General features: G+C 35.3%; 1 long non-coding RNA gene across 2 annotated transcripts; it reads left to right on the top strand.

The window, feature by feature from the left end:
• LOC132015233 (uncharacterized) lies at nt 1-26,970 on the top strand. Of its 2 annotated transcripts, none has more exons than XR_009403601.1 (3): nt 1-84; nt 716-815; nt 26,832-26,970. It is a non-coding gene; the product is annotated as an uncharacterized LOC132015233 (long non-coding RNA). The 2 variants fall into 2 exon arrangements; XR_009403598.1 differs by having other exon boundaries at nt 3-84; nt 696-815.
• The last annotated feature ends 961 nt before the right edge of the window (nt 26,971-27,931 follow it).

Here is a 27,931-nt window from a genome sequence, read left to right as displayed (position 1 = left end):
GTTTGTTTCATCCTCAGATTTCCCCCAACTCACTTCTACTCTCCATCTCCCAATGTCCTCCGTGTTACTCCTCATGCTCCACAAGTAAGTGAAACCATATGATAATTGACTCTCTCTGCTTGACTTATTTCACTCAGCATAATCTCTGACTTTTAAACTAAAATATACTCAGTAGTAATCTTTGTAAAAGAGCCATTTAATTTTAACATAGCTACTTAGGAGCTGGAACAACTTAAAGAATTCACTTAACTTCTCTGAGCCTCTGTGCCCTCATCTGGAAAATAGGGATTGATTTGAGGACTTGCTTATTTATTTTAAGTAAACTGCTGGGGAAACTAGTTCTCTGATCTCATTCTTGATCTAACACTCTGATCTCATTTCTAATGAATTAGTTTGGATAATAGAGCCTGATAGAATTAGTGCATCTGAACAAATGGCAAGCAATATTTTAGATTAGGCAGAAACTTATCTAAAGATTTTTATAAGCTTCTTGAATTTGATCATTAATTTACAAATATTCCATGAACATGAAACATTTCAGAGAGTGGAAATGTTCTCTCTTGTCAGCATATCATTTCTAGTGGCATTTATATTAATAATCACTACCATTTGGGGTCTTAGAATATCTGGGGCATGATATTGAGTGTTTCACAAATATTATGGCATTTAATCCTCAGGATGACCCTATGAGGTAGGTATTTTTATTTGATTTCAGATAAGGACCCTGGGGCTTGGGGAAAAATGAGTGCTTTGTTCAAAATGACTCAACCAGGAAGTGGGAAAACAAGAATTTGAAACCAGATCTATCCTGAAAGGTAAGCTTTTAGCTAACACTATTGTGCTTCCTGATACTGTCTCTGGAGCCTAGTCTTTCTTGCCTTTCCATTATTGGTATCTTCACTGTTGATACTTCATTTTGCCTTATAATTCTGGATGAGATCAGGGCATAGTCTAAAAATATAGATGATCTTGTAGGTTTCACAGGAAGGAAAAAAAAGAATTTCATTTTTTTTCCACAGAACTTATGCTAATCAGATTAGTCTTAAAGCATACCTTGCAAACCCTTTGTAATTAGTGGCTAATTTAGATGAAATGCAGTAAAACACTGTGATAATGCTAAAAGACATCAACGTGAGGCAGGAATCCATCAGAATCCTAGAGGAGAACATAGGCAGTAGCCTCTTCGACATTGGCCACAGCAAATTCTTTCAAGATATGTCTCCAAAGACAAAGGAAACGAAAGTGAAAATGAACTTTTAGGACTTCATCAAGATCAAAAGCTTCTGCACAGCAAAGGAAATAGTCAACAAAACAAAGAAGCAGCCCACAGAACCGGAGAAGACATTCACAAATGATAGTACAGACAAAGGGCTGATATCCAAGATCTATAAACAACTCCTCAAACTCAACACACACAAAACAGATAATCACATAAAAAAAAAAAATGGGCAGAAGACATGAACAGACACTTCTCCAAAGAAGACATAAAAATGGCTAACAGGCACATGAAAAAAATGTTCATCATCATTAGCCATCAGGGAGATTCAAATCAAAACCAAATTGAGATACCATCTTACACTAGCCAGAATGGCCAAAATTAACAAGACAGTAAACAACATGTATTGGAGAGGATGTGGAGAAAGGGGAACCCTCTTACACTGTTTGTGGGAATGCAAGTTGGTGCAGCCACTTTGGAATAGTGTGGTGATTCCTTTAAAAATGAAAAATAGAGCTACTGTATGACCCTACAATTACACTACTGGGTATTTACTCCAAAGATACAGATGTATTGAAAAGAAGGGCCATTTGTACCTCAATGTTCATAGCAGCAATGTCCACAATTGCCAAACTGTGGAAAGAGTGAAGATGCCCTTCAACAGATGAATGGCTAAAGAAGATATGGTCCATATATACAATGGAATATTATGCCTTCATCAGAAAGGATGAATATTCAATTTTTGTATCAGTATGGATGGGACTGGAGGAGGGTATGCTGTGTGAAATAAGTCAAGCAGAGAGAGTCAATTATCATATGGTTTCACTTACTAGTGAAGCATAAGAAATAACTAGGAGGACTGGAGAAGGTAGGTAGGAGAAGGAAAGGGAAATTTAATTGGGGGAAATTGGAGGGGGAGACAAACCATGAGAGATTGTGCATTCTGAGAAACAAACTGAGGGTTTTGGAGGGGAGGGAGGTGGGAGGTTGGGTGAACCTGGTGGTGGGTATTGTGGAGGGCATGCATTGCATGAAGCACTGGGTGTGGTACATAAACAATGAATTCTGGAACCCTGAAAAGACATATATATATATATATATATATACTTTTTTTTTTTTTTTTTTTTTAAATGCACCCACCGAGGACTAAAATTCAGAAATTACATGACTGGTGGTTGACTCTTAGAACTCCCAAACTTCCAGTCAGGTAGCTGTAAAGACTCATCTAGTCATTTCATTAGCTTTGCTGTAAGAGGCCTCTGCATTTTATCGATTTGAAATTTCATCCCTATCTATATAGTCTTGGTAGAGTTTTACTATGCTGTGGAAAACAATACCTCATGCATCTGACTAATGTTTAGTATCATCAGTTCAATTGCTCAGACAAGTATGTGAGACCCAAACTGTGCTACAGTTTGACAATTTAGACTAAGGAGGCATGGATATTTTGGTGACAGACCTATATTATTGCATTCAAAGTATTATGAGTCATGGCGGGTGGAACTGTTGGATTCTCTGTGGGCTCCTTCCCAATGGGAACATAGGGAGGTAACATTTCCTCATGTGTCTCAAGTTTTCTTTTCTGTGGGAATTTCTGTCAACTGATATTAACATCTATAGGTTTAGTGCAGCTTTTTCCTAAAGGAATATGAATATAGTAGGAGGCTTTAAATATTTCTAGTTAAGTACTGAATGGTCTGAATTCTGTCCCCTTCAAATTCATATGTTGAAGGCCTAACCCCTGATGTATTCATATTTGTAGATAGGGCCAGAAAAGAGGTAATTAAGATTAGTTGAAGTCATAAAGCTGGAGCCTTAATCAGATAAGTCTAGTGTCCTTAAAAGAAGAGGAAGAGAAAACAGAGCTCTCTCTTTCTGTATACCAAAGAGGAAAGTTCAAGGTGATTGTCCACAAGCCAGGAAGAGAGCTCTCACCAGAAACCAGATATGCCTGTACCTTGAACACGCAGACATGTGAGAAAATAGATTTGAGCCATCTAGATTATGGCAACCTGAGCTGAGTAACATAGCACCTGTGGTAGACAAGAAGATAAGACAATTATTTATTCCCACTACCATTTAGACAAATTTTTTTTCAATACAGAGCAATTTAATTGCTGTATAAGGGATACTGTTAAAGTATTCCTTTTCATAAGATAAATATTCTGTTATAAGTTTTAAGAACTTCTCTTTGCACCACTCTTATAACTGGCGGTAAGAATGACCCTGTGGAAAGTATTTTGATATCTGATTTCTCAATATAGACATGTTTGATTACTAAAGACTTTATATTTCAAAGAGCCTAAATATCCAAATGGATACCATATGTATAACATCCCATAATTCTGCTTTTTTTTAAAAAAAGATTTTATTTATTTATTTATTTGAGATAGAGGCAGGGAGAGAGAAGGAGAGAATATGCATGAGTAGAAGGAGTGGTAGAGGGGGAGAGAGAGGGAGAGAATCTCCAGCAGACTTTAAGCTGAGTGCTGAGCCTGGCAGAACCCCAAGATTGTGATCTGTGCTGAAACCAAGAGTCAGATACTTAACTGACTGAGCCACCCAAGTGTCCCTAATTCTGCTTGTTAATGAAAAGTAACATTGTTTTAGATTTGTGTTAAAATTTCCTTTTCTTCTTTTTTTGATTTTTTTTTTTAGTATATATTTTCAAAGGAAAAATCTATTGCTAGGAGAAGTACTTGGAAAATAATTTGAGAACCCTTTTTAAACTGGGGATTGCCATTCCGAAATCTGTTCCCATTGCTGACCAGTATTCTGGTCAAATTTTCCAGTATTCTAATAGATTTATTATACCTACTCTGGGTTTTCTTAGTGGAATGGACTATTAGTATGAAGCAGTTAAATTTGTCAGCATATTGTGATCATTACTGTTTCTTTTGAAAGATTGTAGTTAATATTTAAGGAACCAGGCAGAGTAACCTTAGCAACCAAAATAGCACTAGACTCAAAATAGCACTAGTTACTCATTGGTGAATGTGATCAGAGGACATGGAATTTGGTGACTTCAGGAGTGCAGAAATTGGAGTTGGGTTTTAGTTTCAGGTTAGTTTCCACTTTGTAAGCTCCTGGTGGAGATTTTTAGGTCCATATAACATAAAGACTGGCTTGTGCAACTCAGGGTCATTGAGTTTGGTCCTGACAGGCTGTTCCCTTTGGACTTGAATGGAGTGAAATTGAAGTGTTGAATTCATTGTTTACATATATATTTCCTCTCAAACTTTTGTGGTCTCTATGTTTAAGGAAAATAGAGATCTCTTTGTTTAAGGAAAATAGCTTATATTTTAAATATTTTTATGTGTTGTATAAACACAGCTTATTTTTATCTTTCACATATTTTGGCACTATCTCCAAGTATTGTATGTCAGCCATCATAAAGGAAATGGGAAAATGTTAAGATATTTTTATGATGTATTATAAAAATCTTTAAATTTTTAAATTATCTTTAAAGATTTAAATTTAAATTAAATTAAAACTTTAAATTATCTTTAATACATCTGAAAGAATACAGATAATTGATGTTCATGAGGAACAACAGCAGAACACTCTAAAAGCTAGATGATCAAGAAAGAGTATGTTATGCTTCAGGATCTTCACATCTTAAACTTGGTTGTCCTTTGCATTCATCATGGTCTACCTCCTTTGGATGCTCCACTCATAATCAGAAGTAAAGGCTTTCTCTCTCTGTGGGATGCAACACATTTAATGCTTCTCCAACTTCTTTATTACCATTCCCTCTGCTAGGAATACCAACCCAACTTGCTTCATCTCATCTGCCATATTTCATTTGGCCAATTCCCATTTGCCCTTTTAAACACATCCTCAGTATCAATGCAGCCTTTTCTGACCCTTTCATGCAGAATTAATTGTCTTGCCACACCACCAAATACATCTTTCATTATGAATTATTTACTTTTCCATCTCTTCCATTAGTGCAAGTATTCTTCAAAGGGAAGGACTGTGTTCTATTCACCCCATATTTCATCCTGTATGCTTTGTGCTGAGCCTGGCATTAGTAAGCAGTGCAGACATATTTGGTCCCTAGATTTAAAGTCCTAGATTTGCTAATTCTGCATTCTAACTTTGAAAGTTTATGAAACACACACACACACACACACACACACACACACACACACATTATATATATGGTGGTGTTGTTTTAGGGAGAATAATTGAATTAAAAAAACCTTAGTTCTTGACTATATTATATTATAATTTGTTAAAAACAATAAAATAAGAAGAATATTAACTTCTCCCTAATCAAATGATTCTTGTTTTGGCCAAAAAAAACTTGAAGGGAAGTAACATGTCCTTTCTTGGTGAAGACCTTTAAGAGCTGCTGCATGATTATCCATGTGCCATTTCGTCTGTAATGGAAAGTGTGATTGCCAGATAATAGAGATCAGCCTGGATCTCTTATTAAAAATTGTTAGAGCAGAGCCCAAATGGACATGTAATCAGAGTGAGAAATAAACCTTTGTTGTTTTAGGCTGCTGAGATTTAGGGTTTATTACCACAGCCTAACCTAGCTTATTCTGACTGATATGATTCAATAATCACTTGTGAAAGACATTATCATAAATGAGAACTGCAAAAGCTATTATCCAAAAAAGAGACTACTGACAAGAACATTTATCAATCCAGATATTTTCCATTTTTAATCTATTGAAATATTATTTTAAAAACATGTAATATTCTGTCTGTATTATAGAGATTGTTTAGATCAATATTCCACTAAGGAGAGACTATACTTTGCCAAATCTTTGTCAGCCATAAAACCCTTACTTGAATACTTACTGTACTATAAGGAACAGTATGTGTCATAGTAGAGAACTCAGCTTTAGAAAGTCTTTCTTATTTTATGTATCCCATTAGCCTATGTACTGACTACATAGTATCACTATATGGGATACAATTTCTGTTTCTCTAGGTTTATGTTTCTACAAATGCATTTCTCTTTTTTCACTTGGAAAGTCATTTATTTTACTGTGGATTCATTTGTTAATTTATTCAATAACCATTATTTGGTGCTGGAGACAAATGTTTGTGTGTGTGTTTGTACTTGTAGATGTGCACTAGTTGATAGGTACTGAGATGACATTGTCCCTACTCTGAAGGACTTTGTAGTATAGTGTAATATATAATCACAGTGGCCTTCAAACATTGAAATCAACAAAATACAGTGGTAGGGCAACATTTTTCAGTCAAATAATAGTCATTTGGACACTAACTGGTGACATCTTCAAGCCCGTATAATTCAACTGGAAAAGAACAATTCTTCAAAAAGATTGTGTTATTTTGCTCAGTAACTATAAAGGGTAGTTGTGAGGACAGGGATGGATCACAGTACTTGAGAAATCTCTTAGAATAAGGAACACAGTTTTTAGAGGAGTAAGTAATACTTAATAACCCTTAAAAAGGAGTTTTTCTAATAAGTAGCCCAGATCAAGAATTACTTCCTTTGATGAAGTCAAAAGCATCAACATGAATCACCCCTTAACCTTTCTTACAGCATTTAGCATTTGGCTTCTGCTCTCATTGATCTGCTATAACTTCTGTTTCAGGGATCTTTAAGAGACCTAAATGCAAACCATAATATTACTTTCTGTATTACAGCATTATGATTCTGTTGGCCCTGAGGTATGTCTTGAAATTTCCCTAGCTTCTCTCTTTCAATTTATTCCTCATTATATCATTCATGCAAAGTTTTCCAAAACACTATCTTTTGCTTTTTTCTTTTTTTTTTAATATAATTTTTTATCTTTTGCTTTTTTCTATTTTCCCTACTTGTTCTTTCACCTGGTAATGCATCCACTCACAGGACGTTACCTTTTACCATCACATAAATGATTCTTAAATCAATATCTATAATAATGACTTCTTCCCTAGGTTTTATTCCCATGTTTGCAATTAGCTAGTACATGTCTCCTTTTACACATTATTTATAACTTTTAAAATTAAACATTTCAAAGGTGAAATCCTTGTTGTTACGTCATCTCATAAAACAACCAAGTCCTTCAGGCTACAAATGTTCAAGTAATTTCCTCATGGTTGAGACCATGATATATGTTATTAGACAAACATACTTTTAAATGTCAACTTTATTCTAAAAACTAGGAGACTTTGAATAGTTTACTAATATTGATAAGCATCCATTTTCTCATTTGTAAACAGAGATAACAAAGGCAGCTACTTTACCAAGATTCTGTTCTTTTTAAGATTTTGTTTATTTATTTGAGAGAGAGAATGAGAGAGAGTGAGCATGAGAGGGGGAAGGTCAGAGGGAGAAGCAGAGCCCCCACTGAGCAGGGAGCCTGATTAGGGACTGGATCCAGGAACTCCAGGATCATGACCCAAGCTGTAGGCAGTGGCTCAACTAACTGAGCTCCCCTTTACCAGGATTCTTGTGTGAAACAGTCTATCCATGTGGGATACATTCTGTACAGTTGGACACAGGATAATTGCTAAACAATGGTAGTTTATTTTATTAATATGTAATATTAATCCTCATGTTCAAAATAAGGAGCCAGGCCCTTTTACTTCTCCATTAACACAATTCTTACCTTATATTTTTTTACTTTTCATTCCTACTTAACCACTTTCATTTCCATTCTTATTACTCCTTTCGCTTATATATTGTTGAGGAGTGGACATTTGATTTAGGCTTTGGTACATAGGTAGAGACCAGTAGAAAAGCTGACAGAAGGACACCTTTGGTAAGAAAAAACATTGAGGCAAAAAAAAAGATTGTCTCCAATGACAAGCAAAGACTTAAGTTTCTGTGGGCATGGAGTCAATGTAGAGAAAGTGTGTGGCAGCAGAGTTTGAAATGATTTGTTGTGTGAAGAGCATCATGTGCTTTCCTAGAACTACTTCAGTAAGCATGAGGGAAAGGAAAGATGTTTCAGTTAAGAAGGGAAATTATGCTGAGTGAAAGAAGTCAAGCAGAGAGAGTCAATTATCATATGGTTTTACTTACTTGTGGAGCATAAGGCATAACATGGAAGACATTGGGAGAGGGAGAGGAGAAGGGATTTGGGGGGAAATTGGAGGGTGAGATGAACCATGAGAGACTGTGGACTCTGAGAAACAAACTGAGGGTTTTGTACGGGAGTGGGGTGGGGAGTTGGGTGAGCCTGGTGGTGGGTATTAAGGAGGGCACGTATTGCATGGAGCACTGGGTGTGGTGCATAAACAGTAAATCTTGGAACACTGAAAAAAAATTTAAATTAAAAAAAAAAAAAGAAGGGACATTCCCAAATTTATGCTTCAGAGGTGTGAATCTGACATCATAAAATCACCATTGGAATGGACAGGCAATAGGGATAAGGGCACGAGTTAGGTGAGAAATAATATTTTGGCAGTCAAGAAGGGAAATCTCATAAAGCAATGCAGCAATTCAGAAAGAGCCTGTCTGTGTTTCAGAGGTTGGACTTTAAACCCCAAGGGAAGAAAGAAGGAAAGAAGAAAGGAAGGAAGGAAGGAGCTATTAAATTGAGAGAAGCTGGATTATAGAAAAGTTATCAAAAAATTATCAAAAGCAGAAATCCTGATATGGAAGAACAATGGCAGGAGTCCTACTATGGAAATGGAATTACCATGTGAGCAAACAGACTGAGGAAAAAGTAGGACCTCAAACAGAGTTATGTTCATGAAACTGCCAATATATGCAGAATTTCCTTACCCGCATATATGTATGTGACGTTTTACTCAGGACAGTGCCCATAGCATTTATCACACTCATAATACTTACATGAATCAAACTACTTATAATGACTAAGATCATGTTATTCTTCTTTTTTTTTTTTAGATTTTATTTATTTATTTGACACAGAGAAAGAGAAATAATAAGTAGGCAGAGAGACAGGCAAAGAGAGAGAGGAGGAAGCAGGTTCCCCGCTGAGCAGAGAGCCTGAGGCGGAACTTGATCCCAGGACCCTGAGATCATGACCTGAGCTGAAGGCAGAGGCTTAACCCACTGAGCCACCCAGGCATCCCAAGATCACTTTATTCTGACAAAGCCTTCTATCTCTGGTGCCTGGCCTATATAAGTGTTCTAATAAACATGTGTTGATTGAATGAATTGATGAATAAATAAAGCATCTCTTGATGCTTCCTTGAGGGGAGACACTGGAACAGACTGTACACTTTTGTTGTGTACAATGTTGTATATTATGAATAAGCAGTTCTGAGATGATCGCTAGGACGTCTGGTGGGGAACCACTGACCCAGTGTTGTAGTGTTTCTACTTCAGAAATAAATGGACTGGCACAAGTAGCTCTACTATGATCCATTATTGCGAGTAGCCTAGGGAAAGTAAGGCCTCCTAGCGACTAAAGTAAACAAAACTATATTTCAATCCAAGGCTCTTTCCTACCCAGTTGTTCTTCCCTCCCATCTCCTTTCCTAAGGATCAGACCTGTCAGAGTCTGAAGACTCTGCCTGCTCATTCTTGCTTTCTCTCTCTTTATCATTCATAGCTATTAGCCCTAGTAAACCCAGAAGGGCCATAGCTGAAAGCTGCCATTCAACTGTTCTCCTTAAGGTAGATTCTTTGAAGGGAGCAAGGGAACATATCCACGGCTTCTGTAGTTTTGTATCTTGGAAACTTCACAAATGCATTTTGAAATAAGAAATTTTCACTATGTTTCTGCTGGGTGGAAACCAGAATTTCAGTATTGCCTATGTGAATAGCAGTCACATAGTGGTTATTTGGATCAAAACTGCTTGTAGAACTGTAATATTTGTGTAAAGCAGATTGGGGAGAAAATCCAAAAGTTGTCTGTTTCTTATGGGATAGAGTTTTTTGAGGGGACAGTGAATAGGAATGTCTACCTCACAAATGTCTGAGCACATGGTTATTTGCTTTCTGCCAGATTCCAAAAAGTCTTAAGTGACACAAAAAATAATATCTCAATTTAACGAGGGCTTTAATTTTTAAAGAGGGCTAGCAAATCATTTAAGGACTGGTTGAGATTACCTAGTCTGTGATTGTGGGGACTACTCTCTGCCTCAGATCTTCTTTGGTAACATTCTGAACACAAAAATTTAAAGTGAATTTTAAACCTATTATCATGGACATTACACTATCCATTACCATAAGGGAAATATTGCAACAAGAATTCCATTAATTGTGTTTTTCTTCATGAGTCTGTAAAAGGGTATGTAGTTCATGACCTGTAACTGCATCATCTTCACAGGTTTTGTATTTCCAGGAAATATCAGTCATACTTTGGTGGCCATAGACATTATTTTCTTCTCTTACCTTTTACATAGTAGACAAACCATATTTCACCTAGAACTGAATTATTGTCTCAGATAACAAAAATAGGTACGTGAGCATATGAAACCGGTTTAGCTGAAAGATTCTGAGGAAGGTGGGGGTTATAGAGAGGTGCCATCTGCTCAGAGGGTTGTTTACATTTAAACAATTGCTTCATGAAATGGTTTTTCCTTAAACAAAGCAGACCCTGTGGGTCTGAATTGAACCTTGGATGAAATAATGCATTCAATGGAATATCAATTTCATTTGGTCATTGACACAAAAGGAGTATTGGTATAGGCTGTCTCTCAATCTTGCCCAAGAATCGAAGCAGTCACTTGAGAAAAACGGGTATTAAAATGCCAGTACTAATCACTTGGCCTTTTTCCTCCACTGAAGATGATGGGAATTTTTGTTTGTTTGTTTGTTTTTCTCCATTGAAACAGAAGACTACTCCTCTTTTAAGTAAATTCTGGTCAGGTCCTGCTTACTAAGTGGAGAAACGTATGTAAGACAATCTAATCTGTCAAAACCTTAAACAGGACAATTTCACCATTTTTTTTTTTCTCATTGCAGCATATAAATCCTGGTAATTTCACAACCTGTATATAGTGGATTAGGAATTCCTACGTATTTATCTCAGTTTAACACACTCACTTATTTGTCTCTTATCTCTTAGCAGTTTCAAGTAACTTACTTAAGGAACACTACTGTCAACTTTTTCTTGTCCTCTATAACCACATGTTTAGATTACAATTTTTTGAAGGGATGTTAACGATAAGAGCTTTAAAAAAACCTGTTTTTTATTAAAGACAAATAGCATTTCCAGTTTTATTTTTACTGTACTTTCATGATATTAAGTTCTTTTAGTAAGAGTATGTGAAAAGTGGCTTGTTTCATTCAGTAAGAAGTCTGGAGTGTTCCAGCATGATGTTTGTGTTATTACATAGTCAGGATTTCTGATAAATGTTGTCAATAGCTTTTTCTTATTTGTAGAGATAAAGAAGCAATATACACTATGTATTTTTTAAATTTAACAAATATATATGTATATATATATATATATATTTGGATAGGGATTGAAATCATTTAAAGACAGCAACATAAAAATTTAATTGAAATAATGCCTCCTTTTCCTCCATGAATTTATTAACTTCATCATACATCACTGAGGAAAGAATATGAATAAAATTGAAAATCACAATATTTGTTATAATGACAACTGTATCTAGCGCTTATTTACCAGGCAGTGTTGTAAGGATTTTGGTGTGTAAGCTCCTTTAATCTTCATGACAACCCTATGAGATAGGTTTCATCACCTTCTTGTTGTGTAATTTGGTAAGATTCCAAATTCTCTAACTCTCATTTCCCTAAATTTTCTGAGTCTTCTTTCCTTAGCCATAAATAAGAACAGTAACATAAATATCATGTGATTGTTATAAAGATTAAGTGATTAATGTAGTGTGACCTCATATTATAGTATCTACAATGTAAATATTGAGAGTCATAATTACTTTAATTAATATTTAGAATACCAATCCAAAGCTCTTTAGTGTTCCAAAGATTCCTCATTTAATTTGACTCTTTAGGTACATTTTAATGACTTCTTACATTCTTTATTATAAAGCCATAATATTAGACCCAGTCCTGGATGGATGTTATAAAATGAGATAATGGAGTTGCAAAGGTGAGTTAATCTTGGCTAGCCCTGTGTTATGGGTTAAACTGGGTCCTCCTTAAAATTTATATGTTGAAGTCCTGATTTTATTTCAGAATTTGACATTATTTGGAAATAAGGTTGTTGTAGATACAATTAGATAAGATAAGGTCATGAAGGTAGACACTAATCTGATTGGTGTCTTTATAAAAAAGGGAAATTTGGACACAGGGAGAATCCCATGCAAAGAGACAGAGGGGGGAGATGGCCATCTCCATCTTCTGAAGAAGCCTGGAGCAGACCCTTACCTCACAGCCCTTCAAATGAACTGAAATTGTTTATACCCTGATTTTGGAGTTCTAGCTTCCAGAACCATGAGACAATAAACTTCTATTGTTTATGTCACTTGAGATTGTTATGATGGCCCTACCAATCTAATATAACTCCAGTCACAATCTACTTTTTCTTCATGTGATGAAGATACCTTCTGGGTACTTACCTTCAGATAAGGCTGGCTCTATCTCAGCTCTACCCATGGACATATGACTCTAGACTGGCCTATTATGGAAACCTTAGTTATTGTTTCTATAATAGAGATTGACACATAACCCAAATGAGAATTAAATCTAAGATTTTTGTGGTGACACTATGAGAAAGAATTCATAATGTACTGTTATAGTTCACAGGTCAGCAAGTTTTGTTTTATTTTGTTTTGATTTTTTATTATAAAGAGTCACATAATAGATATTTAAGGGTTTTTGATTCATATGGTCTCTATTGGAACTATTCACTGTCTTTGTAGTACAAAAGAAGCCATAGCCAATACATTAACCAATAAGTTTGGCTGTGTCCCAATAAACTTTATTTATAAAAACAAGTGTCAGATCAGATTTGGCCCATGGCTGCAGTTTTCTGACCTCTGTTACAGATAATAAAATATTAGTCTGAATCATCTTGGTGTTACTAGAATAGGATAATGTCTTAAAACAAGGTCAGAACAGGGAAAAGTAGAGCTGAGAGATAAAGATTTCTAAAGATATTATGCCAGAATGAAGCAAAAATGTGAACATGTGGTTTTAAGACCCAAATAATTTTCTCTTATATTTAAACCTTCTGAGCTGGAGTTCTAATATATTAAATAAAACTTCCCATACAGTGCAAATACAAAGGTAGAACTCAATAATAATTTCTCTTTCCTGGGGGGGGGGCAACTGTAACTAGTAGACACTTAAGAAAGTACTCTTTTTTAAAAGTAATAGTATATTCAGGAGTAAAATATTACAGATAAGCAGAGTCAATGAAACAAAGCTGAAATGGTGATGCATCTTCATACTTCCCACTCTCTCTCTCCTCAATTGCTGAAACTGTCTTTCTAAACACCTTCCACCTTGACTATAACTGGTTTTATTTACTTCATAAAGAGGAGATATCTAAAGAAATTAATTTCCTTAATGTTGTACTCTCAGCTTTCCTTTTGCTCACTGTATGGTTCAAAGAAAGAATTTATCATTGTCCTATTCTTTGTGGTTACAGTGTTCTCAAAGATGAAGCAGAATCTGCCTAAAGACTTTAACATTGATCTTTGCAGAAGAGAATAAGGGAGTGGAGATCCCCAAAACATGTTTACCTTATCTGAGAAGGATCAATGTTAGGGACTAATTGGAAAATACTTTTAATACATTTTTTAAGTTTTGAAAATATTGGAGCTTTTATTTAATTCCCTTTATTTCACCCTTACAGAATTTTGATTGGAATAACAAGATAGTCTTTCAGAAGAATCTTTTCAGGTTGACCTATTGACTGAACACTGTATATTAATTCATTTATGTAGTCATTCTTATATGAATATTAAAAATTATGAAGTTTTCATTAAATGTACTGTATTTCTGAGAGATTCTGAGTTTGAATTTAGGCTCTGAGGCTATATTGTATAGTGTATACTGGTCAACCCATCAGCCTTTGCATTAGTATTTCCAGATCCTATTAAAAAAAAAAAGAGGGTCTTGTAGATTTTATCATCTTTGGTATTTAATTATGTAAATAAATAAACAAACAAATAAAAGTCAAACCTTTTTTAATGTATAAGCCTAATTTTAGAGGGGAAAGGGGAGAGGAATAGAAAGAATATAGATCTTATCAATTTTACTCTGAATACAGGCCAAAAATAATTCATGGGGATATATCATAAAGCCACCAGTACTTCCAAGCCCAGAGCACAGTGTATTTGAGAAGCAAGGAAAAGGAAGATCAGATCTGTTTGCTCAATGCCACCATTTCATATTTTCTGATTTGAGACTACATTACTATCTGAGAAGATTTTCCTACATGAGTAGTCAACTCATCCACTTCTCTTCCTCTAAAATTAGAAGGATCATTTTTTTCCTATGGGAAATCTTTTCTTTTCATAAGATTTTAAAATTGCTAACACAATGGAAATGTTCTTCAGTACATCTTTATCTTCCAAGAATATCATATTTCATGATTTTATAACCATGATGGAAGAGAACAATATGGAGTTAGTGTTTCAATTTCTTCTGACAGTACAGCTAGCTCTAAAAGCCCAAGCTACTAAAAGGACTGGAATAGAACTTTTTTCATACTGTGAGCCTGGAATCCAAGGACTGGGTATCAACATATTTTCAATTAGGATTTTTAAGGTTAAAGACACACACAAGCGAAGTTTATAGGAGTGCATGCTCCTATGTGTGATGATGAATTTCCGGGCCCAGACACAATGTCTGCATCTCTTTCTTAATAAAAAAAAAAAAAAAAAAAAAAGCAGATTAAAAAACAGAAACCATAAAAATCATGAGTTAGAGAACATTTAATATATGAGTGACTTTAAACCTGTTCATTTTTATTTGTTTTTTGTCTTAAACCAGCTCAAATTTTGAAATAAAAGTAAATTAACTTTAAACATTGGCACTGTCATATTAAAAAACAATTACTCAAATATTCCTTGCACAGTACTGAAATAGACTGCTGAAGAAATTTGAACTCTCTGTGATATTTGTACACAAATGATACAGCTACACAGGCAAATGTAAAGAAAATCACTAAAAATGTTAAAGCATTGTCTTAATCAATAGGGATGTATTGTCTTCCTTAATTTTGGGGGCAACTGCTAATCAATTTTTTGATTAGAGAGGGTGGCTACCAAGGAACTGTGTTCATTCAAAATTTTCCTTAGAACCTTGGTATTCCTTGAAAAATCACATGGACCTCTATGACACTACAGAATATAAACTGAAAACTCCTTGTAAAAAGAAGAGCAGGATTTCTAAATATAGGAATGCTTGTGTTGAAATCCATGCTCAACCATATTCTCATTTGTGAGAATTTACGATCTTTGATTTCTTTTTAATCTGCATAGTGAGAAGAACAATTCCACCTTGCAAGGTCAATGGAAGAATTTGAAATGATCTTTATGTGGTACAAATTCATTTTGAGATATTTATTTCTACTTTCTTCTCTGTATTAGTCCCTTCTTTTCTTTCATGCAGGCCCGCCCTTTTTAAGTCTTTGCGTCTGTAATATTTACAGGTAGAAAGCTAAAGCTGTTTGAAATCAATGGTGCTTCTCCCCTTTTGAAAAAAAAAAAATCCTAAGCGCTCTGAAGATGAAATAAGTCTTGTATCCTGGAGATAGGAAAGGTAACAGTATGTGGACCAGAGAAATGCAGAAGGAGAGATTCCCAGGGGTTGGGAAATGGAAGAGGTTAGTTGGAAATACCCCAGCAGGATATAGCAGTACCTGTACATAGTTCACCAGATCTAAAGACCTGTGCCTTTTCAAAGATTGTGATAACTGTGGTTTGCTAAACCATAAAGAATCATGAGCTATGGAACAAGGGTGTCATAACAGAAACAAAGATGGACAAAAGACCTTTTAAAAAAATATTTATTTATTTTGGGGGGAGTAATGGCAGCGGTATAGAATTTCAAGCAGACTCCCTACCGAGCATGGAGCTGATATGAGGCTTGATTTCAGTACCCATGAGATTACCTGAGCCAAAATCAAGTCAGATGTCCAATCTACTGAGCTACCCAGGTGTCTCAGGACAAAAAACCTTTAAGCAGAAAGAACTACAAGATTTTTTAGCTATGCATAAGAACCTGAAATCTTAGCCCGTCTCATGGTGAAAGGGAATTCCAGTTATAACTGTCTTGGAGATTTTAGTCAGTTACACATGCTAGACTCAGATCATTTTTAAATTGAGTTAGAGAAAAAAAAAGAAATACATAATTTCTAGTTCACCTGAATTTATTTTATTTTATTTTTTAAAAATATTTTATTTATTTATTTGACAGAGAGAGATACAAGTAAGCAGAGAGGCAGGCAGAGAGAGAGGGGGAGGCAGAGGCTCCCTGATGATCAGAGAGCTGAGATTGATGCAGGGCTCAATCCCAGGACTCTGGGATCATGACCTAAGCCAAAGGCAGAGGCTCAACCCACTGAACCACCCAGGTGCCCCTAGTTCACCTGAATTTATAAACAAAAAAATTTTTCAACTACGTACTTAAAACTCCTAGCCTAATGTCAGATTCATAGGTGGTATTAAAAAATGCTCATCAGGGGCGCCTGGGTGTCTCAGTGGGTTAAGCCTCTGCTTTGGAGTCAGGTCATGATCCCAGAGTCCTGGGATTGAGCCCCATAGTGAGCTCTCTGCTCAGCAGGGAGTCTGCTTTCCCCTCTCTCTCTGCCTGCCTCTCTGCCAACTTGTGATCTCTCTCTGTCAAATAAATAAATAAAATCTTTATAAAAAAAAAAAGCTCATCAATTTAATTCAGGTTATAAAATGCTGATACTAAGACAAAAGTAATTCAATTACAATAACTAAAACATGCCTAGAACACAACTATATTCAATAAATACAGTAAAATTAATAAAGGAGGCAATGGAAACACACTGAATTAAAGTAATCATGGCAAATATTTAAAACTACATATAAAGCCTTCTTTACTTGCATTCTTTACATCCTTATTAATTCATATAGATATAGTAGATATTAATTTATTTTTTGTTTTATTTAATAAATGTTTATTGATTATATACAATGTGCCAAGCACTGTTTGGGGCATTAATAGTCACAACATTGAAAAGAGAAATAAGATGCAGGCTTCTTGGACTCTACATTTCAAGAGAGGAATGAATTATTGAGGAATTTGTGTTCAGTTGCTCATAGCAGAGGCTTGACTAAATTCATAAGGACTTGTTAATTAGTATAAAAACAATCATGATTTAGGTAGATCAGAGCTCTCTTACATGGTTGTTTTATACCATCTGCTTCTCCATTGTAGCATAAGTGTTCCATTCTCAAAGTCACCTCATAGTCACTGAGTGCTGTTGGAGCTCCAGCTATCATGTGCCTATTTTAGGGATGGAAAAGGGGTAGAAAGACAATAAATAATCGCTTTTTTGGAGACCCAGTTCTCCCTTGAATAGCTTTCCTGAGAGTCCAACCCCAGATTTTTGCTTATATCTCATTAGCCAGGTCAGGGCCCTATTAGCAGCAAAATGTACTGAGAAATGGAGTCTTCTATTTAAAAGTACTGCTGTGCTGATTAATTAGATATTTGGAAGAAGAAGGAGAGAATAGCTATTGGTTGGCAACTAGTAGTTCTTGACATTATGAGAATGATATTCAACTACAAATGAATGTATAATATGTCATGTGGCCAAAAATGATGGAAAAAAATGAAGCAATGTCAGAGGATAGAAAGTGATTGGGTTGCCTTTTCAGATGAGTTATCACGGAAGACTTCTCTCAAGTTGTGGCATTTAATCAGAATCCTAAAAGAGGTATAGAGATTAACTACAAATTTATTTGCAGGAAGGGTATTCTAGTCAAGGGAATAAACAGATGCAAAATTCATGAGGCAGGGGCTTAGTAGCTAGAACAGGAAGGGGTTATATACAAGATTGTGTGTGTGTGTATATGTGTGTGTTGTGTTGTCTTTGATAAAGACGGAGGCAAATAGAAAGAAGATGAAAAAGCATAAACATTTTACATTTTGTCTTTTAACCCTTAAAATAATAGTAAGAGTTAAAAATTATCAAGTGTTTTTCATGCATCTGGCAGTATATGCTTTTTAATGAATATTCTTACTTAATTCTCACAGTCATTTACATTGGGTATTATTGTTAACCAATATTTTACAGATGAGAAAACCAAAGCACTTAGGTTAACTAACTGCCTAAGTTTACATAACCAATATATGACCTAGTAGGTATATAAACCCAGGCACTCCATCTTGAAGGTCAATTTTAACCCCCATGCCATACTACCATCCTGGTATTCCATAGGACATATTTCATTTTGAGCACATCCTTGGGTGTCACCAAATACCTTGAGTAGGGCCCTTGGTCATCCTGTAATTATGTTTTTATCTATTTATCCAATTTTTAGGGTGAGTTTCATTCAAAGAACCCAGAACACTCTCTATAGACATAAACATGGAGAGAAAGCATCATATATCTGCCTTTAGTTTATTAAACATGAGAAGTATAAGGAGAGTCATTGGGGTCTGGTGATTTGGAATGAGTGAGAGCAACTGACCAAAGTATCTGTGCCAGCCCCATCCCTTCCAACTCCAATGTAGCTTGTTAATAATGATCATTAACATCCCAAATGTTAACAATTTTCAAGCATCTGCTCAGGTGAGATGAATTGAATCAGGCTGTTGGTCTAATACTTGGTAACTTCATATCCTTAGGTAAGTATTATGGATTGAATTTTTTCCCACAGAAGAGGGCATCAGAATGTGAACTTTTTGGAAATAGGGTCTTTAGGTAATTGAGTTAAAATGAGGTTATTAGTGTGGATCTTAATCCAATATGACAGGCATCTTTATAAAAAGGCGAAATTTGGACAGAGATATGCAGAGAGAGAAAATGATGTGTAGACACACAGAGAGAAGATGGACATGCTAGAGTAATGATGCTTCTACAAGCCAGAGGTTGCTAAGAGTTGCTGGCAAATACTGGAAACTAGAGGAGCATAGAGCACTTCTCTCCTGGAACCATCTGAGAGAGCATGGCCCTGCAGATATTTCGACTTCTAACTCTAGCCATTAGAATTGTAAGACATTGTTTTACGCCACTTAGTTTGTGTTACTTTGTTCTGGCAAAGTATGAAAATAGTATATTAAGTTATTTAACTTCCACCCGTCTTTGTTTCTTTACCAGAGGACTGGAGATTATGAATTTATCTGCACTGTCCCATAAGTAGTTAACTGTTAAAAAATTATTTTGAAAGTGAAGGAAGGAAGTCATGCATACATATATTACTTCCCTCTCCTCCTGGGTGTTGACTTCTTAAAGGGTACACATAAAGAACTTTGTGTAGCAGCAAGTCTTGAGATAGGTCAGTTCTCTCTAATCATCTTCTTTTCTTTCCCATAGACTTTCTTACCTTTGCCTTAAATAATGTGTTCCACTGCTGTTGGGTTGATATTCTGAAGAGCAGGAAAAATTATCCTTGATATTTCTTCTTTGCTATTTATGAAAAAAAATAAAGGTGAATATATAATTGCTGGATTGTGAGTCTACAGACCTTGGTTCTAGTCTTGGATCTGTCCTATAAACTATGTGACCTCAGGAAAGTCCTTCCCCTCCTCTAGCTTCCCTCCTTGTCCATTGAGAAGCTTGTACTGTCAAATTTCTGAGATTCCCATTCATCTTGAAAGCTCACTCTACCATTCCTAATTTTTAAGTATGTGATTCTCTGTTTTTTTAGTTAAAATTTTAATCCTTAATGTAAGGCAGACCTTCATGAATTGTAGAAAAGTTAACATTTTTTTCCAATATTTTGTGTACACATGTCCACATGACCACCTTGAGGACTCAGTCCCTGATCGGGTATCTGGCATTTATTCCTAACTCTTGAGAGCCTGCTGCTTGTGCTGTCTTTCATCTATCCACTATCAAAACATCTAAAAAAGATAAAATTGTTTTATCTTTTAGATAGAGAGGCAATAAACACCAGAACTTGAGTGGATCACTCTCTCATTTTGTAAAAGAAAAGTAGAAATCTTCAGAACTGGACCCAGAATTCTCATTTTCTGACTTCTGGTCCTGGGCTTTATTGTTCCTATGCTATTTCTTTCAGGCAGTATTCTCTAATGAGGAATTTATCTCATCCAATTAGACATTTACTATTTTCCAAGTTTTCCAAGTCAGAGCTAGATAGAGATTGAACTAAATTACTGATTACATCTGCTCTAATGTGTAGGGCTTGGAAAGGCTATTTACTCACCACAGTCCTGGTTCCCTACTATGGTAACAGTAAGCCTTTTGATGACATGTTCCAAATTTATTATGTTTCCTAGAGGAGTAAAGAGAAGGATGATAACTTAAAAGAAAATATGGAAGCACATTAGCATATATGTAATCTGTTCATAGCTCTCCTCGATTAAACTAGTCTCAATAACTGCAGCATAAAGTAGGTTTTTATTTAGCATGGCATATGTGCAATGATGGAAACCTAACTTTTCAACCTAAATTTTCTTTTATTTCTTATATGCATCCTTAATTATGGCTATACTGAACTACTTATATTTCTAGAATGTATCATTGTATTATATGCTCCTGTGTCTTAATGATATGGTTCCTTGTGCCTGGTACTTCGTTTCTTGGTTTGTCTACCTAATACATTTCCACTCATTCTTAAAGACCTAACCCAAGGGGCGCCTGGGTGGCTCAGTGTGTTAGAGCCTATGCCTTCAGCTCAGGTCATGATCCCGGGGTCCTGGGATCAAGCCCCGTATCAGGCTCTCTGCTCAACAGGGAGCCTGCTTCCCTTCCTCTCTCTCTGCCTGCCTCTCTGCCTGATTGGGATATCTGTCAGATAAATAAATAAAATCTTAAAAAAAAAAAAAGACCTAACCCAAAAACTTATTATGCCAAGCCTTTTCTGTTGGACTCAAATAAAGGTTACCTCAGTTATTTGTAGCTCCAGGGTACTCAACACTTAGCTCTATTATGATGTGTACCATAATGTATTAAAATGATTTTTATGGACATCTATGTGGCTCTATCAATTAAGTGTCTGACTCTTGATTTAGACTCAGATCATGATCTTAGGATCAGGGGTTTGTCCAGTGCAGTCACTGAGCCCCGTGTTGGGCTAGATACTTAGTTTGGAGTCTATTTGGTATTCTTTCTTCTGCTGCTTTCTATTTATTCTAAAATAAATAAATCTTCAAAAAATAATTTTTTGTATCTGAGTCTATCCTTTGAAAATTGTAAATTCACTGAAGGCTAACTTTATGTCTTATTCAGCCTTGTTATTTCTTATTGCTTAGTCTAATACATAGAATACAGTAAGTTTTCCTCAAATAGATGTTGAATGAATGATGGATGGATGAAGTACAAACAAATCCGGATATACAAAAGGAGATTGCAATTAGGAGAAAACACAATGATGTCTCTTTTCTTCAAATCCAAAGACCACTTTTTCCATCTCCCACCTCTACCAACTAGTTCTAACAACGCCTTACAGATCACAGACTGTTCGTAGAACTCCTTTTGGGAAGTTTGGTTTGCATTTACTGATGGAAGCTAAGTCTGAAAAAGGTTAATATATAGGTATTGGTACTACCGATTGGATATTGTACTTAGGTAGATTATGATGTTAAGGAAAAATGAATGTCTGTATTGCATGTAATGGTTTAACAATGTTACAGGTTAACTGGATAATAGTTTTTGGGTTAGATTACTCCAGTTCACTGGCAAGCTAAACTGAACCATGTTCAGAATTGAGCTGGTTTTGGAAAGTATTTGTTGCCAGAGATTCCTCTATACTCTTGTGCTTTCTGACACTTGATGATTATCGTAGTTTTTTCTACCCCCCACTCCCGCCCCAGGGTAAAATGATGAAATTAATATAAAAACATTTTTAGGGGGATGCATTAGAGAGTGAGTGTAGAAGAGGGGATGATCTATGAGTTGGCTTTATTATGCACTATTTCCTATTTGGAATGTGAAAGAAGGGAAGGGAGGAAAACCATTTATAAACAGGGATGACCGTGTAAAAATATGAGGTTATTTCCAGTAATTGTACTGTGCCAGGGCCCAAGGCAAGTTCATACAAGTCTTATTTCACCAGAAATGAATTGGGATTCATGGATTATTATGGCTCCTGAGATTTTATAACCACAAAATAAAAAATTTTAAATTACCTGAATTGATCTTGATATATGTTGGCTATGTTGAACTGAATGTATTCATTCACTCAAATGGTAAGAAGAATTTGTTGAGAATTCCACTTTTGTTTGGAATTAGAAATTCATAGATGAAGGAAGAAAGATACCCTTACATTTCTTATAGTTTAACTTGAGAAAACAGTCATCTTTACAAAAGCGCAGAATAAGATGGAGCATATTATTAAGAGATAAGAGTGAAAAGCTTTTGGTCAGTAGATGGAGCGTGTGATTTTTCCTCCATGGAGGTTCTAAAGAAGGGTCAGAGGATGTGATATATGTGATGGGCTTTGAAGGATGAATAAGAAAATGCAAGAATGACATTACCAAATTGAGAAAAGTGTGTGCCTTATCATCACATCTGAATATTGTCACCATTTCTGTTCACAGTGGTTATGATTCATTGAATCAAGTTGGAAATAGTTTAAACTTCTCCTCTTGTCACCAGGGCATGCTAAACTCTAATTTCTCAGGGATGGCATAGCTCCCAGGATAAAGAACCCTAACTTTCAAAACAGAAAACAGATGCTTAGAATCCAGGTTACAGAGGCAGCATCAGGGTATCATTCCTGGGATAAACTGAGAAAACAGGAAACATCATTTGTTGTTGTTGTTATTATCGCTTCTATTAAGATTTTGTTAGTTTTTATTTAAATTCAAGTTACTTAACATATAGCATAATCTTAGTTTCAGTAGCAAAATTTTGTGATTCATCACATACATACAACACCTGAAACTCATCACAGGAAATGCCTTCTTAATATTCTTAGTATTCATCACCCATTTAACCCATTTTCCCACTCACCTTCCATCTAGCAACCCTTACTTTGTTCTCTGTAGTTAAGAGTCTATTTTAGGATTTGCTTGTCTCTCTCCCTTCCTTGTTCATCTGATTCATTCCTTAAATTCCACGTATGAATGAATGTGATATGGTATTTCTCTTTCTCTGTCTTTCTCTGAAAGACTTATTCTGCTTAGCATAATACTCTCTAGCTCCATCTATGTTATTGCAAATAGGAAGATTTTATTCCTCTTTATGGCTAAGCAATATTCCATGGCATGCATATATGCCCCATCATATGTATTTGCCTATGTATGTATATACATATATGTTTATATATGCCACATCATCTTTTTTTTTTTTAAGATTTTATTTATTTATTTGTCATAGAGAGAGAAGCGAGAGCAAGCACAGGCAGACAGAGTGGCAGGCAGAGGCAGAGGGAGAAACAGGCTCCCCGCCAAGCAAGGAGCCCGATGTGGGACTCGATCCCAGGACGCTGGGATCACGACCTGAGCCAAAGGCAGCCGCTCAACCAACTGAGCCACCCAGGCGTCCCAATGCCACATCATCTTTATCCAGTCATCAATTGATGGATATTTGGATTCTTTCCATAATTTAGCTACTGTAGATAGTGGTGCTATAAACATCATCAGCGTGCATGTGTCCCTTTGGGTCAATATTTTTGTATTCTTTGGATAAATACCCAGTAGTGCCATTGCTGCATCATGGAGTAGTTCTAGTTTTAACTTTCTGAGGAACTTCCGTACTGTTTTCCAGAGTGGCTTCACCAGTTTCAATTCCAACCAACAGTATAGGAGGGTGCCTCTTTCTCTACATCTTTGCCAACAATTGTTGTTTCCTGTGTTGCTAATTTTAGGCATTCTGACCAGTGTGAGGTGATATCTTATTGCAATTTTGATCTGTATTTCCCTAATGATGAGTGGCATTGAGCATCTATCTGTGCATGTGTCTGTTAGTATAAGTATCACATAATCATTTCCAAAAAAGGAAAATTTTAAGAATGAAAGGCAGAGTTATTAATAAACCATGGGGGTGTAGACTGGATCAGACAACTAGGTGTTAGGTGTCTTGTCACTCTAGTATCAAAGAACCAGAATGAAGAGGCAAGAATTTGCAGACCAATGAGAGGAATCTGAACCTAATTTAAGAAGAGGATGAAGACCCTCTCAACCTAAGGATAATTCAACTACATCAGTTAAGATTTAACAGTTATTTCTCATTGTGTTTGAACTAGACACTGAAATCTATGATTGTCCTTTGAAGTTCTGTGCAAATAAACATGTAGAAAAAAAAATCTCATTTTGTTTCACTTGAGTGTGATTATAACCATTTTCATAAGGTGTCAAGATAAAGGCTTCAGCAAAACATTTCAGTGTAAGTGTGTAGAAGGCTATCTTAGTGATACTCATGACTGGGATTACTGAGGGATGTAGTGTGCACTCACATTCATTCCTCTCTCCTTGACCTTTCAGGGTTGTGGACAAGTATAAGAAGCATGCATATAAGAGAAGCCAGTGAAACCTATTAACTTGTAAAACCTGTAACAAACATTTTTTCCAGTAACAATGAGTACCAAAAATGCACACGTGAGAGTAGCAATCTTAAGCTTTTCTAAACATTCCCGTTATCTGGGAACTATAGTCATCCCGGGGACTAGCAACAGAAAAGTTTCATTAGAATATGGAGCAACAGAACCTCTACCTCTTTGGTAGAATTGTTTATTTTACAACTTGTTTCTAAAGTTGTTGACATTATCTTCTAAAACCAAACATAATCTTATCTACTCCCCAGCAAAATATGTTTACATATACGCATACATAGATTTGTATATGGATTTGAATATGGATATAGATATTACTATATAGGTAGATTCAAAGATAGATGACCAGATATATCTCTAGCAGAAATATGGGTTTACTAAAATATGAATGAAAATGTTTATGGCAGCTTTATTTGTAGTAACGTCAAAATGAAAACAACCCAAAGAAACAATTGTATACACATTAAATAAAATACTATACAGAAGGGATAATGAACAAAGTATTTTGCTACATGCAGTAGTAGGGAAGAATATCACAAGCATAATGTTGAATGAGTAAGTCAGGCACAGAGGAGTGCTTGCAAACTATATTATTCCAGTTATCTTTAGTTTAAAATTAGTAAGAAAAAACTGATATGTTAAAAGTCATAGGATACCTGGGGTTTTATTTCTTGATTTATATGGTGCTTTTATGTCTACACTGCAAAAATTCATTAATCTGTATCTTTAGAATTGTCACACACTTCTATTTATCTGCTGCATTTCGAGAAAAATTTATTAAAGTTTTTTTAAAAAAATAAAAAAAAATGTAAGTATATCTTCTTTTCATTTTTATAAAAAACATTTCTGGGGGAACCTGGGTGGCTCGGTGGGTTGAAGCCTCTGCCTTCGGCTTGGGTCGTGGTCCCAGGGTCCTGGGATCAAGCCCCGCATTGGGCTCTCTGCTCTGCAAGGAACCTGCTTTCTCCCCTCTCTCTGCCTGCCTCTCTGCCTACTTGTGATTTCTCTATGTCAAATAAATAAAATATATTTTTAAAAAAATTTCTGTATATGTATCCATATGGAATGACATTCATCAAGTATTCTCTGTTGTAGATCCTAGGATTTTGAGTGTTTTTTTTGTGTGTGTCTGTGTATGCTTTTTCTTTGCACGTTTCTGTACTGACTATTGTTTTCAAGACAAACATGTCATTTTACTAAAATTTTATTTACACAAAAGATCAACAGGAATAGTGTTTTATGTATATTCCATAGATGAAAAAAGAAGTTCTAGATTTAAAAAACTGTATTACTTATTTCAAGTTGTGAACTCCATGAAGTAAGGAATCATTATTAATCTTTTTGTTTTTTAAACTCATTGCTAGAATCATAGTGTTGTCTAACAGTGTCTTCTGTACAGGAGGCATCCAAGTAATATTTATTGAAGGACAAAACAAATGTTCCATCCTACAAATTTTTTTTACAGCTTGAAAGCTCTTTTATTATTATTATTATATTCAATTAGCCAAAATATAGTACAATTTTAAAGTCATTAGCAGTTACTCCTGGTGTCACCCTTGTTTGATAACAAGAAGACAGATACATAAAAATTCCTTATTTATTCCAAAGCCCAACTTAACTATTTCAAAAGGTGATTTCCATTTTTTTTTCTTTTTACAAACCTTTATAAAAACCAAATAAATGCCGATTTCACAGAAAAAGTGGAGAACTGGGGTTCAGGAAACCATTAAGCAGCAGGCTAGCATTGCAAGTCCCTCTTGGGATCCAAATTGGATCATCTGTAGAATAGGGAATGAAAAGAGAATGCCATTTGTTGAGATAATTGCTATGTGATTTTATATCTGCATGTCATTGCTCATAAATTATTTATAGCCTACTGAAGTTTTCTTTTCAAGATTTTTATTTATTCATTTGAGAGAGAGACAGACGGACAGACAAAGTATGAACAGGAGGAGGGGCAAAGATAGAGAGATATATAGAGAGAGACAAGCAGACTCCCCACTAAGTGAGGAGCCTAGTGCAGGGCTTGATCATAGGACCCTGTGACCATAAATCAAGCTGAAGTCATATGCTTAACTGACTGAGCTACTCAGGTACCCACCACTAAAGTTTTTGTTTTTGTTTTTTGCAGGTACACAGTGAAGGCTTTTTTGCTCCTATGTCAAAGGGAAGGAATTACCTTATGTATTAACTCTCATGTATGATGGTGGATTACTTTTGAAAACAAAAGTCCAGTTTTACCTATGAAGAATCAGACAGCTCTATGAAAAAATGGTGTTTGAGAAACATGATGTCTTTTATGAAAATGTTCATCTATATGTAAAATATATATAAAGTAAAATTACTTTGAGTTTCTCCTTAGTGAGTAATATTCCTCTCTTTAAATCCATAAACCATAAACAGTTAATATAGTTAGGGAGTGTTCTAAAATGGGTCTACCAATATATATGTTTTACTTTAAAGTAAAAAACTCTTATGATTTCAAATCTTCATGTGTACCTCAGTCCTGAGGGCTAAGAAAACAATATTTCAGTTAATACAATATAAAAAGTAAATATTAGGTATAGAGCTGAAATTTTCTCATAACGAAATAGGTAAGGAATGTTGAACCATAGTAGTTGTGGGACTTGGGTTCTAATTTAGTTCAATCCCTAACCATGTGTATGATGTTCGACAAGCCATACTATAGCAGGTTCAACAGGGAATGGGACAAACTACACAAACAATTTTTCCAAGGAGTTTTTGTATCAAAGACATAATACTGATTCTAAGGCTGGGAGGTGAAAGGGATCAAGTAAGTTTATAGTTTTAAGGTAGGAGATTTTACCATACTGAAATTTTACTGTATTATAAAAAGGATTGTGAAAGTAAGGTTGAGGGAGAGAAATGTTGATGAAGACATAGAAGGGTGATTGCAACAACAAAATCCTCGGAACCCATGAGAGAAATATCTTAATAGGGCCAGATTTGAAATTATTCCTTTAATAAACACTATCTAAAGATAAAGATTTGGAATGCCCTGATAGGCAAAGAGCTCAGTGAAACTGAAGCTGAATTAAAGTGAAGAAAACACAAAATATATAGTGAAAAAAGGAAATTATAATATCCTCCATACACTCATAAACAATTTTAGATATGTGGTCTTTAACCTTCAGTTGTATGTGTTTTAAAACCCGTTTTGCCTTATCATTTTTTTCTTCTAATTCTACTTGTATTTTGAATAATTATCAT

Source organism: Mustela nigripes, chromosome 1 (assembly GCF_022355385.1).
Source record: "Mustela nigripes isolate SB6536 chromosome 1, MUSNIG.SB6536, whole genome shotgun sequence".
Classification (NCBI taxonomy): Eukaryota; Metazoa; Chordata; class Mammalia; order Carnivora; family Mustelidae; genus Mustela; species Mustela nigripes.
This window is presented reverse-complemented; position numbering and strand designations above follow the sequence as displayed.